The following is a 13,979-nucleotide window of genomic DNA, read 5'->3' on the forward strand; positions in this document are numbered from 1 at the left end:
CCAAGACTTTCAGATATCAGAATTTAGAACACAATGAAAGGTATCACCCTTTTTCTCTCTGCTATATCTGACACTCCCACCATAATGCTCTGTGGCCATCTGGATTGAAGGAAAGCAATATTGAGAGAAATGGTATAAAACCAGCTTCCAACACTTGCAGCAAATGCTCTTCTGTTGATTCCCAGTAAGTTTAATTGTTGTGATTAGGGAATTAAGTGATGAAATATCTAAGTTACAGAAATAATTATTATAGCTTAATACTTCTGAATTAAGTACTTTAAATGTATAATGTACAATTCTGAATAATATGCAAAAGTTTGAAATATGTTTATAATAATAGAGTAACTTTACAGTTACTTTGCCTGGGCATCATCTTATTTTACACTTTTGTTCAAGCATTATTATTACTTATGCCTTCTTTAACTTTTCAAAGTGTCTTAATGTAAATTATAGGTTATGTGAAAATCTTATCAGCATATGAATGTCACTGGTCTTTTTGTTTCAAAGCTAGAGTGGTCTAATATGACTACTTGGGTTTTCCTATTTTCTTCGCCAGAAGCCCAAACTTTGTATTTTCATATATTATGGCCAGCTACCACCCAACTGACCTCCTTTGACACTCAGTTTTCCCTATCCCTTTCCTTGCAGCTCCACAGGGCAAGGGTTCAGACCCATTTCAATTTAGTATGCTTTTGTTCATCACTGATGCAACAATGGAGAAAAAAAATTAAATGTAAAGAAATTGCAAAGATTGTAGGTTGTAGCAAATTCCTTGCAAAATCGTCTTAAAATCCTTTCACTGGGTGGCTCAGCTGGTTAGGTGTCTGCCTTTGGCTCCAGTCATAATCCCAGGGTCCTGGGATGGAGCCCCAGGTCAGACTCCCAGCTCCATGGGGAGCCTGCTTCTCTCTTTCTGCTGGCAACTTGTATACACACTCTGTCAAATAAATAAATAAAATCTTTTAAAGAAATCCTTTCACTGTTCTACTGTCTTATCAGGTATGGTAAATGGAAATCTCTTCGAATGTCTCCCTTTTTTTTTTCCCTTTTTATTTCTTTCTTTTCTTTTTTTTTTTTAAAGATTTTATTTATTTATTCATAGAGACAGAGAGAGAGAGAGGCAGAGACACAGGCAGAGACAGAAGCAGGCTCCACGCAGAGAGCCTGACATGGGACTCGATCCAGGGTCTCCAGGATCACACCCTGGGCTGCAGGCGGCCCTAAACCGCTGCGCCACCGGGGCTGCCCCCCTTTTTATTTCTTAACACACATTTTCTTTTGTCTTACTCTGTTTTCAGAGGGCCATGCACAATACTTTCATCTAAGATGACTTTATTTTCTTCCAGTATATAAACCCCCAAAGTATAATATATAATTATACGCAGTCTTTAGTCTGACAGTTAATTTTTTCTAACTGCATAGCAAATTACTATAAATGTGGTGGCTTCAAATAACACCCACTTATTATTGTACAATCCTGTAGGTCAAAAGTCTGGGACGGCTTAACTGAGTTTTCTGCTCAGGGTCTCACGGGTCCAGGTGTCATCCAGGCTGGACTCTTATCTCATGTCTGGAGAAATACCAGCTTCCATATTCATTTAGATTGTTGGTCAATTCAGTCCTTTGCCTCTGCTTTAAAAGGTGAATAGAGTTAGATCTCCAAATCTTAAGGTAAACAGAGAGACTGGACTTATATCTGTGAAATCCCTTCACAGCAGTACCTAGATCAGTGTTTGAGCAATCAGCAGACAGAAATCTTAGGAGTGTCATCTTTAGAATTCTGTCTACCATACCGAATATATTCTATTTGCATTTCTGAGAACATTCATATTAAACACTGAGCAATAATTTATAACAACAAATCTCATGATAAATTCTGGGTATCTCAAAGCTGGATCTAGGTATATATATGTATATAAATGTGTATAAAATTATACACATTTAAGGCAATGCGTATGTCTAAAAGGTTTAATAATCTCTTTTGCAAAAGCATATGTCCCACTAGACTGAGTGAGCAAGAGCCTCCACAGTCATCATTGAATCTATGGAGGCCTTATAATGGGACTTTGAAGATGGTGAATACTCAAACGGTGTATTTGAATTCCCTTGAAGACTTAATTACATTACTAATTCACTTAGAAAGTAAGATTCATATAGGAAAAAAAGTAACTTCATTCTTTGCTTCACCAAAGAAGTTCACATTTCAAAATCCTGAATATGAAATCAGCATGATTTTTTGGTAGAAGAAATATAGTTCTAACCAAAAGGATATTAAAAGAGAGAGATTGAGCTTAGTAATTTTTCCATTTTTCCAGTCTCCAAAATTGTCTGTGCTTTAGGTGCCATAACGCAAAAGAAAATGGACAACAGCTATTTAATGAAAATTAAGCTACTTAAAAAAACTGGCTTGACCTCTTCTTCTCACCCAATAAAAATGATTACTTCTGCTGAAATGTGGTTTGGAGAATGTACTGGTGTTTGGAAAGGGAAGTGTCTGGAGATTCTCACATGTACAGTGTCAACATAAAAGGGTTATTTAAGTATGTTTTAGTCTCTGAATATGTTTCTTCTTGGCAGTTGCTTTCTAGGTGGTCTGTATGCCTGATCATTTGCAAGTACGCAAAATCAGAATTATTCAGAAATGTGCAGAATAAACCATCATTCCAATATGCCAGAAGATAGAACAAGAAAGTTTATTAATAATACAGAAGCATCTAAGTCTTACCAACAGAATGAAGGGAGGAGAAAGAATCCCATAATGGAAAATCTGGTAGTTAAGGAAGCACAACCCCTTTCCTGAACAAGAGCTACAAAAATATTCACCACTAAAAAATCATACTGACCAACATGTACCTTTGCCAGCTCTATTTACCAATTTTCTATACTTTAAAGTCCTTAGGAGGTTTCATCACACACACACACACACACACACACACACACACACACACGACCACTGACTTATCACTATTGATTTTTAATCATTGCCAAGTTATAGCATAATTTCTCCAAGAGTGCTCTGCAGAATCCTGGGCTTCTACAAAATATTTTCTAAGACCTTTTCAAGAGGTCCACAAGGTCAAAACCATCCATATTTGTCCTGATGGGGCAAAAGCCATGGCAGGTACAATAGCCTAGCACAAATGAGGGCAGGGGGAGCAAACTGGGCTGCCAGTCATTTTATTTTTCACTAATACTCACTCCCAATGGGCAAAAATGACAATTTTCCTTTAAAATGTCCTAGATGAAGCAGTAAAGGGTATTAATTTTACTAACTCTGCACCCCGGAGTACACACACATTTTAATATTTCAAAACAAAAAGGAAGTATGGATAAAGTATTTCTGCTGCAGACTAAAAATACGATGTTGTCTCCAGGAACAGGTCTGTGAGGTGGTTTGAGTTACAAACTGAATTTTGCTTTCACTAGATACCATTTTTACTTGAAAGAATGTTTAACAGCCAAACATTGGTTAATCAGACTTGGGAATAGGGCTGACATTTAGCCAAAAATGAACAGAATGCAACCTGTCACTCCAACAAAATGAATGGGTGATATGTGTAGATACGTGTAATAAATATATTACTTGCTATAATATCTGGAATCAGTAATATCTGCAACTGGTGGTTTGTGTATATGTATCTATTAACTTATATAGGCCAATGACAAAAATGCAAACTTTCAAGTGAAATTAGAAAACTGGAAAACTTAAATTTTTTTTATTATTTTTATAAAGATTTTATTTATTTATTGGAGAAAGAAAGAGAGAATGCATGAGCAAGAGGAGGGGCAGAGGGAGAACCAGGCTCCCCACTGAGCAGGGAGCCTGTTGTGGGGCATGATCCCAGGACCCCAAGATCATAATCTGAGCTGAAGGCAGATGCCTAACTGACTGAGCCACCCGGGTGCCCCAAACTTAAAAAAAATAATCTCTATGCCCATTGTGGGGCTTAAACCCACAACCCCTGAGTTCAAGAGTTACATGCTCTACTGACACAGCCAGCCAGGTGCCCTGAATATCAGAAAACTTTTATTTGCCATGTGAGCTTGGCAACTTTCCAACACTTAAAAACTTTTCTGATAAGAATGAAGGGGATATTAACAAATAGGTTTTTTTTTTAATATATATTGAATGGTGAAATGTGTCAACATTTAGAGGATCTGCCTAACTCAGTGAACTAAGATATTGTGGTTGACCAATGAACATCACTAAAAAGCGCAGTACTCATCCATTTTCACACTATCTATCTTTGTGTGGTCATTATTTTCTTCAAACACTTCAACCAAAATAACAAATAGCAGCACCTTAAATACAAAAGCACATATAAGATCCCTGCTGCCTTTGACAAGCCAGATACAAAGATGTTTGCAAATATATAAAAGCCACGTATTCTCAGTATTGTTTGTTTTGAATAATGTAGTGAATTTTTATAAAATGCATGTTCTTTATGCTTACCTTTGATGAGCTTATTACTGTTCATTTTAAATGACTTAAAATATTTTTGAGAAATTCGTGGCTTTAATTTCTAATAATGGTGACTAACGACAAATATTACTGACATAAATAAAGCCTTTTGGGATCTTCACTAATTCTCAACAGTATGAAAGGATGCTAAGACCAAAAAGTTTGAGAATAACTGGTTTATAGCATATACACAACTTTAGAGAAGCTCTAAAATTATTTTTTTAAAACTTGTAGGAGTCATCATGATTATTAACACCAAATCTCCAAATGTCTAAAACACTCAGAGCACATGTGAATGTTGACAAAGTGAATTGTGTGACTAAATGAAGCTATGGTGTGTAGAAAATATATATATAACAATGCTTTAAAAGTTTTTCTGGACTTCAATTTCTGGCAGCAAGACAACGTTGTTTGCAACTCTATACAGATAAATGCTGAATTAAAAATAACAAAAATCCCTTAAATTCAATGCTGAGTATATAAAAAGGGGAAATTCCCCCACAGGCCTAAAGAAAGGAAAGGAAGATGGGGAGTTCTGAGCCAGCACTAATGTGCTAGCAGCCTCTGGGAGTTTGCCAAACTCAAATCCAAAGGTGTTCAGCATAAGTCATGACAATGAGACAAAAAGAGAGACTGCTCAAAGTAAGGCCTTGGAACTGAAATTTCTACATAACGTTATCTCAATATAAAGTGAGAAGGAGGGGGTATCATTTTTCTTTCCTTCAATGCAATGAAAGAGTAGTTTAGAAAAACAACTGTTCCCTGGCAAAAGGAAATGGTATAAAAACTTGTCTACTTTGACCTAGACCATGTTTTTTAAAAAGGCCTCCCCTGAGAATATTCAGAGTTGCCATATCTAATTTACTTTACCTGTAATAATGAATAATTTACATTATTCAAGGAATGCTAACTCACAAAATTCACTTAAATATCCCTAAGGCATATGTGAATATTTTGTTTTTCCTTTTTAGATGGAGGAAGAGAGGTGGGGAGACAGAAGATAAGAAAGATTCTTAAGTAGGCTCCAAGCTCAGCACGGCTCTAAGCTCCCACAATCCCAAGACCATGACCTGAGCTGAAATCAAGAGTCAGACGCTTAACCAACAGAGCCATCCAGATTCCACTATGAATAGAACTTTTATCTTGACAAAGGTATATCTTTTCCAGGTCATAGAGCATTCCCACAGATAAAAGAAATAAAGGAATAACTCAAATGCATAATTACATAACTGAGTGATAAGTCACCAAAACGATTTAACAAAACAAATAGGACTAGAACCACAAAAACGTCAATAACAGAATTATTAGCTATGTCAATGTTCAAAAGTATACTTTTAATAATTTAGACCTAGGGGGATCCCTGGGTGGCTCAGGGGTTTAGCGTCTGCCTTTGGTCCAGGGCTCAATCCTGGAGTCCCGGGATCGAGTCCCACGTCGGGCTCCCGGCATGGAGCCTGCCTCTCCCTCTGCCTGTGACTCTGCCTCTCTCTCTCTCCCTATGTCTATCACAAATAAATAAATAAATCTAAAAAAATAAATAAATAAAAAATAATTTAGACCTAAAAGAAGAGATTGAACATATGAGGAAGGATCAATATATTATCAAATGCCATAACAGAGAGAGAAAAAATCCAAATGAGTGTTTAGAAATAAAAAAGCTATTGAAATAAAAAATCCTTCATAGCCAAACACATGAAATTATTAAGAAATGCATGATGAGGGGTGCCTGGGTGGCTCAGTGTGCAACTCTTGGTTTCAGCTCAGGTCAACATCTCAGGGTGCATGCTTCACGGGGAGTCTGCGTGAGATTCTCTCCCTCTGCCCCCTGCCCCATGTATGCGCTATCTCTAAAATAAATAAGTAAATCTTTAAGAAAAAAAAAAGAAACATATGAAGAAAATAGACAATTGGTATAAACCAAGAAACACAGACAAAAATGTTACCTAGAACATAGCACACAAAGACAAAGCTGTAGGTATGAAAACAGAAGAGATATATGGAAATCAGAACAAGAAGCTGCAACATGATTTTATTAGGATTTTCAGAAGGAATGGAAGATTTTTGCTCTGATTTTAAAAAGTGCACCTGATAATATCAGACTTTTTTTTTTTTAATCACTCTCATTGGTAGAAATCTCCCTGTAATCCGAATGTATATCTTTCTTGCTACTAATGGGTTTAACACCTCTTTTCTTTCTTTTCTTTTTTCTTCCTTTCTTCCATCCCTCTTTCCTTCCTCTCTTCCTCCCTCCCTTCCTCTTTCTCTATCTCTCTTTTTTAATTCACACTTGATATATTTTGCTCTAAAGATGGCTGTTAGAGTCTTTGGTTCTACTTGGTACATCTACTGTATGTTTCTTATTCACAGATTTATAGATATTATTTTTTATATTCTGTGTTCTAATTATTATCAGTTATGTGTGTTACAAATACTATACATCACTAATTTCAAGAATCACTATATATCACTAATTCTAAGATTCACATTGTGATTTGCCTTACAATTGATAATGTCTTACAATCAAGAATTTATTGTATTGTTTTTTTTTCCTCTTCAGTGGTACATTATATAATAGTAAATCTTAAAATCAAGGACAATAAAGGCACTTCAAAATCCATGAAATATGGTATCTTGTACCTCAGAATTTTTTCCCCTGGTGTTAGGATTACTTTTGAGACACAGAAATTTCAAATATAAAGATAGTTGAATTTATCAAGCGTTTCTGTTACAATTAGAGTTTTTGTGTCATTTAAAAAATTTGTCTCTACCACAAAAAATATAAAATTAATTTTCTATATTTTCTCTAATTTTTCAAAAATTTAAACCATGTGATTCATTTTAACTTGTCTCTATGTGAATAAATGTCTTAACATCATGTGTTCTGCTCTCACAGTGTTCTGCTTTGTCACTTTCCCAAAAATGTGCAATAGCCTTATCCTATGTATCACTTACTATACTTGACATGTGATAGAGCAGATTCTCCTTCCATATTTTTTCTCCAATTCTTAGGTCAAAGCTCCCCCATAACATTTAGAATCAGCCTGTCAAGTTTCCTACAATACTCCTTTTAGAATTTTTATGCAAATACATTCTATCAATATGTCAATTTGAGGGAACAGCCATTCGGTTCACCTTTAGTCTTTCAGAACATGAGTACAGTTTAGATCTTCATTGAGGTATGCCTTCTTGATTGAATTATAAAATAGGTCAATAATTTTCTCCATATGTTCTATGCATCTTGTTATTAGATGTATTCAAAGGATTTTATTTTTCCATATATTTAATAGTATTTTTTAATTGAATGCCTTACTGGCAAATGCTGGTATATAAAATACAAATAGTTACTGAATATTGCTTTAATATCTAACCACCTCATTCTCCTGTTAATTTTAATAATTTAATTCCATATTCTTTGTTTTTTTTTAAATGGAGATAATAATAACATTCACTTCATTTTAAGGCCTAAAATTTCCAGTACATTTTTGAATAGAAACAGTGATAACAAAATCTTCTTCTTGTTTCGGAATTTGAAAGGAATGCTTTTAAAGCTTCACTATTTTTAAAAAGATATTTATGCATTTTGTGTAAATATATTTAACTGAGTAAATACAGTTTCTACTTTGTACTCTTTTGCCAAGAGTCTTTACTATGAATGTGTTTTGAGTTGTATGAAGGACATTTTCTTTATCCATTCTGATGATCATATGGTTTTTATATTTAATTGTATTACACAGTTACATTTTAAGATTTTCTAATGTTAAACTACCGCTGTATTTCTGGAATAAATCTCAAATAAAGTACCCTACTCGATTATTTAAGAATACCTTGTGAGATGATATCTGCTAATTTTTTTCCTGCTAATTTTGATTTAGAATTCTTTCATTTCTTTCCTGAGTGAGAAGAGTTTATTGTTTTTCTTTTTCATACTGTCCTCTTTAGGATTTCATAAAACATTTATAGGGTTTTAATTAATCTTTTTATATTTTCTGAAATAGTGTATATAATATGGGAATGGTCTATTCTTCATACTTTTAGTAGAAATGATCTGTAAAATCATCAGTGCTTGGTATTTTCTTGGAAATATTTTAAAGAATTGATTACATTTCTTTCACTGTTCATAGATAATAGAGACTGTTTTTTTAGTCTAGTCTCTCAGCTAGAAGTGGTCAATTATCGTTAATCATGTTTGTTAGCATAGCCCTAGTTTGTTGTTCTTTACATCTATTTATGTATCATGATACAAATTTCAATTTTTAATCTAATTCAAAAGTCACTACCAGTTCTTAAATAAACTATAGGGTGAGGATTGTTGACCTCACAGTCTAAAGATTTGAGAGCACCATATTTCTGGATTCATTCTGTAGAAGTCATGGGAGGGGGGAATGAGTTATTAGAAAGTATACTGTTTTTCTACGACTGCAGTAACATGTTACCACAAATGTAGTGGCTTACAATACCCAAGTTTACCATCTTACAAGTCTCTACATTAGAAGCTTGACCCAGATCTCACTGGCTAACATCAAGGTATCACAAGGCTGTCCATGCACCCTTCTAGAGGCTCTAGGGGAGAGTCCATCTCCTTTTTCCAGATGCTGGGGGTTGCTGATGTTTCACTTGTGGCCCTATTCCTCCACCTTCAAAAGCAGGAATGATGAGCTGAAACCTCACATTACATCTCCCTAGGCCTTTCTTCAGTAATCATATCTTCCTCTGATTCAGCTTTTCTGCCTTCCTCTTCTGCTTTTAAAGATCCTTGCAATTACATTGCCATAGCAAGACAGGCCAAGATAAGCTCCCTATTTTAAGGTCAGTTGATGAACCGCTTTAATTCCACCTATGGAATTAATTTCATGGAATTAAATGAAACCTTCATTTCCCTAAGTTATACAACCTAACATATTCCCGGGTCCCAGGGACTGGAACATGTACATTTTTGGGGATCATTATGCTGTCTGCCACAGAAACTAAGGCAATTTCACTAGCAACACCAGTGAACAGTTGCCATTTGCATCCAGATTTGTACATTATTTTTCTGGAAATTTAAGGATACCACAGTGTTTACCCAACCTAAGATTCAAAAACTCTGAATTACATTGGCACAATTTTAATAGGTCTCTAGTTACAAAATTAATCTCAATTTCAGGAATGTTAAAAGGTGGACACATATATGTTTCAGAATTGATATTTTGTTGATAAAAAACATTTAATAGCATTTTTTTCTTCCAGTATCTATATACCTACCCACCAATCTACCAACTATCCATGTGACAAAGACAACAGGAAACAGTGATGGAGGAAATGGTAAAACAATTTTTACTTTTTACCCTCTAAACACTTCTTCAATTACAAGCTTAATAAATATGTACAATTTACCAAATGAAGCATTTATTTATAATATCCCACAACACTGATAAAGCCTAACACATTTAAGATGCAAGTATCTTTTGCATCAGCAAATGAGGAAAATATCCTATTGCTGCAAAGTTAAAATGGTGACAAATAAGTTACTTACAAGCTTATATTTGCCATTTCTTTATATTTTTTAATTAAGGCAATTTTATTCTATAACTTCATTCAAACTTATTTGCCTCACCTTTAGTCTTCTAGCTGTATTGTCTCCTATTAGACGAATATATCACATTACAGACAAAAGCTGATTCATTATCCTAAGATCTGAGGCAGAGGCCAGTAGCACCACTTACTAACAGTGATGCTGGGCAAATGTGTAACCTCTTAGCAGGGAATAAAAGATGTGATAGAACCTAGTGCACGCTGAATAACAATTCTAAATGAGCCGCCTTTAGGGAAACAAAAGCAAAATGAACTACTGGGGCTTCATCAAGATAAAAAGCAAAGGAAACAGTCAACAAAACTAAAAGGCAACCTACAAAATGGGATAGGATGACATATCAGATAAAGGGCTATTATCTAAGATCTATAAAGAACTTACCAAACTCAACACCCAGAACACAAACAATCCAGTCAAGAAATGGGCAGAAGACATGAACAGACATTTCTGCAAAGAAGACATACAAATGGCCAGTAGTCACATAAAAAAATACAGCATATCACTTGTCATCAGGGAAATACAAATCAAAACCACAATGAGATACCACTTGACACCAGTCAGAATGGCTAAAATTAACAAGACAGGAAACAACAAATGTTTGCAAGGATGTGAAGAAAAGGGAACCCTCTCACACTGTTGGTGGGAATGCAAGCTGGTACAGTCACTCTGGAAAACAGTGTGGAGGTTCCTCAAGAAGTTAAAAATAGAATTACCCTATGACCCAGCAATTACACTATTTACCCCAAAGGTATAGATGTAGTGAAATGAAGGGGCACCTGCACCCCAATGTTCATAGCAGCAACATCCACAATAGTTAAACTGTGAAAGGAGCCAAGAGCCTTCTGACAGATGAATGGATGAAGAAGATACAGTACATATACATACATACATATGTGTATACACACACACATATAAAATGGAATATTACTCAGCCAACAGAAAGGATGATGCCTACCATTTACATTGACTAGAGGGTATTATGCTAAGTGAAATAAGTCAATGAGAAAGACAATCATACAGTTTCACTCATATACAGAATATAAGGAATAGTGAAAGGAACCATAAGGAAAAGAGGAAAATCAGAGAGGAAGACAAGCATGAGAGACTCTTAATTCTGGGAAACAAACTGAGGGGTGCTGAAGGGGAATTAGGTAGGAGGATGGGTAACTGGGTGATGGCATTAAGGAGGGGATGTGATGTGATGAGCACTGGGCGTTATAGACAACTGATGAATTATTGAAAACTATATCTGAAACTGATAATGTACTACAAGCTGGCAAATTGAATTTAACTTGAAAAAAAAAAAGAGCCACCTTTGCAAATGCTAGAGTTTCACAACATTAATTATTAATCAATAATAACAACTAATTAATATTAATTATTAATTAATAATAACAGTTGTTAATTAATTAATTATTAATTAGTAATGACAGTTGTTATTATTAACAACTGAATATTATTATTCAGTCAATAATATAGCTTCTATGGCAAAAGTGAGAAGTCCAAACTCTCAATGTGTTAAATAAGCCCACATTTGTGTAGATGATAAACAGTTGAAGTAGGATTTAAAGCTGGGTGTCTGACTTCAAAATCCATATTGTTTTATTTCAGTGTTTTATTCACCTATAAAGTAATAATGATAATAAAACTAGAGAGTTTGGATTTCGAAGAATTGAATGAGATAATGCTCATTAATGTGTTGCTCAAATTAACAATGTATAGCCTAAGTCTAACCATTGTTTTTAAACACAGGCACTCCTCCTCATGTATAATTCAAGTTAATACCAAAAATTCAAAGCTTTTAACAGCTCTTTCCTCTCTTACTCTATCTACTAGGAGACATAGGGGAAATTGTCATTAAAGTCATCATTTATGCCTATATTATCCAAACTAATAAATACAAAATTCATTTTCCTTTCTCCTTCCTCTCTTGAAAAATTTTCATCATATAGTATCCAAAGTGAAATGGGCTGTCTTCACATCAGTAATAGATAGAAGAGGCAAGAAGGTAATCACTGATGTAAGAAAAGCATATGACAGGGGCACCTGGGTGGCTCAGGTGGTTAAGCAACTGACTCTTGATTTCAGCTCCAGTCATGATCTTGGCATCATGATCAAAAGCTCCACGTTAGGCTCCACACTGGGCTTGGAGCCTACTTAGGATTCTCTCTCTCCCTCTGCCCCTTCCTCCCTCTCACTCCCACCCCTGCTTGTATCTCTTTCTCTCTCTCTAAAAAACAAAAAACATTTGACATTTGATAAAAATACAGCCCATAGTATAACATAAGGAGATTTTAAAATGTGTGTCAATAAACATTTATTGATAAACCCAAATTTCTCTTGTTTTATGATACTAGAGATTGAGAGCTGTTAAGAGGACCTGCAAGCCACACACATTGGTTTAACTATGGGAACAATTCACTGCCGGGTTTACCTGCTTTCTCTTAATAAGAGCAGAAATTATTAATATTGCCCTATACTCTTCTTCCCTTATAAATGACTATATGAGTATCAGAGAAAATTTATGTCTTATGCTGCCAGTTACAGAAACAAAAATCTTACATTGGCTTAAATAATAAAGATATTTATTTGTTCACACATTTGGAAGCCCAGAGGTTAGACTGGGCCCCTGGATGAAGAATGCATCAAGAATTGACATTGTTGCATCAACTGACATTGTTGCGACCTCAAGAATCTAAGTACTCAGAAATAAAAAGAGATCTCAGGAAGGGCACTGGACTTTCCACATCCTATATTATAATATTTAAAGCCAGTCTCTACCAAGCTCTTAAAGGACAGATTGAATAGAAAGAGGGAGTGATTATACTGCTTTCCTGATGAACCGTATGTACTCTGATTGTCCAAACATATCAAGGTACTTCATTTTTCAAATGTGCTTTAAACCAGAAAGTAAGTTTCATAAATAATATATATCATGAATATGTATGTTATTTTCAAATAGCAGATTTAGCAAGATGTGAAACATAGACATAATCAAAAAGAAATTGATTTGACTCATGTGAGCAGTTGCTTCCTTAGGCTGTGTGTCCAGGCTATAAAGAGGTGATTAGTATGCATAATTATGGGAGAGACCGCCCCAGGTGCTGATTCCTCTCAGGTATTCGAATGAGGCAAGAAGAGCCTCATTATTAAAGAAGCTTCAGAGGCAATATTGTTTAAATGGAGAAAAGGTAATTGTCTTGATACAGGCTTCATTGGTAATTAAAAGCTTCTGTGGTGAGGTTGATTAAAACTGTACATTGAGATTTAATTTCTGGAGATTCAGACAAAAAGAAGAGAAAAAAAACCTGCAGGAAGCAGGAAAGTGAGGTAACATTAGGAATATCATCCCTAAATCAAGTCAGCTTTTCCTTAGGCGTCCAGATCTTTTTATGCTATTGCCCCTTCTGAACCAAATATTCCTTTGATTTCATCATTAACTACTTAACAGTATTATAACTATTTTCCAATTACTATCTCAGATTTTAATTATCCAAGGTTAATGAGAACTTCAGATGATGGAATTAGAATTTTTTTTAAATACCTATACCCCTTTATTCTTCTTTTGCACATTTTAGGTTGTTCATCTTACAAAGATATATGTCATGTCAAAAAGGGTTAAGTTAAAATATACCCTACCTACAGAAATAGATGGCACATGATATGTCAAAACCAGACTATGACTCCTAACTATACTTTACCATTAATGCCTTATTATATATATACAGCTACATGACCTAACACTAATATATGTATATAGTAATAAAATTAATATATGGTTATATATAGATATATATGGATAAGTGAATTATATAGATGCATTTATATTAGCATATACATAGCCATTCTCTCAAAATTAAGAGCTGTTGTTTCATAAATTCTACTGGCTGTGTGGTAATGTTTTGGGAATTAAATATCCAGGACAAAATATAGAAAATGTACTATTTG

At 34.7% G+C, this 13,979-nt stretch overlaps 1 protein-coding gene across 1 annotated transcript in view; it reads right to left on the reverse strand.

Annotated features, from left to right (window-relative positions):
- Positions 1 to 13,979, reverse strand: part of ADAMTS19 (ADAM metallopeptidase with thrombospondin type 1 motif 19) — a 228,226-nt gene that overhangs the window by 142,302 nt on the left and 71,945 nt on the right. The gene's annotated exons all lie outside the window — the stretch shown is intronic.

This window comes from Nyctereutes procyonoides, unplaced genomic scaffold, assembly GCF_905146905.1.
Source record: "Nyctereutes procyonoides isolate TBG_1078 unplaced genomic scaffold, NYPRO_anot_genome, whole genome shotgun sequence".
NCBI classification, from domain to species: domain Eukaryota; kingdom Metazoa; phylum Chordata; class Mammalia; order Carnivora; family Canidae; genus Nyctereutes; species Nyctereutes procyonoides.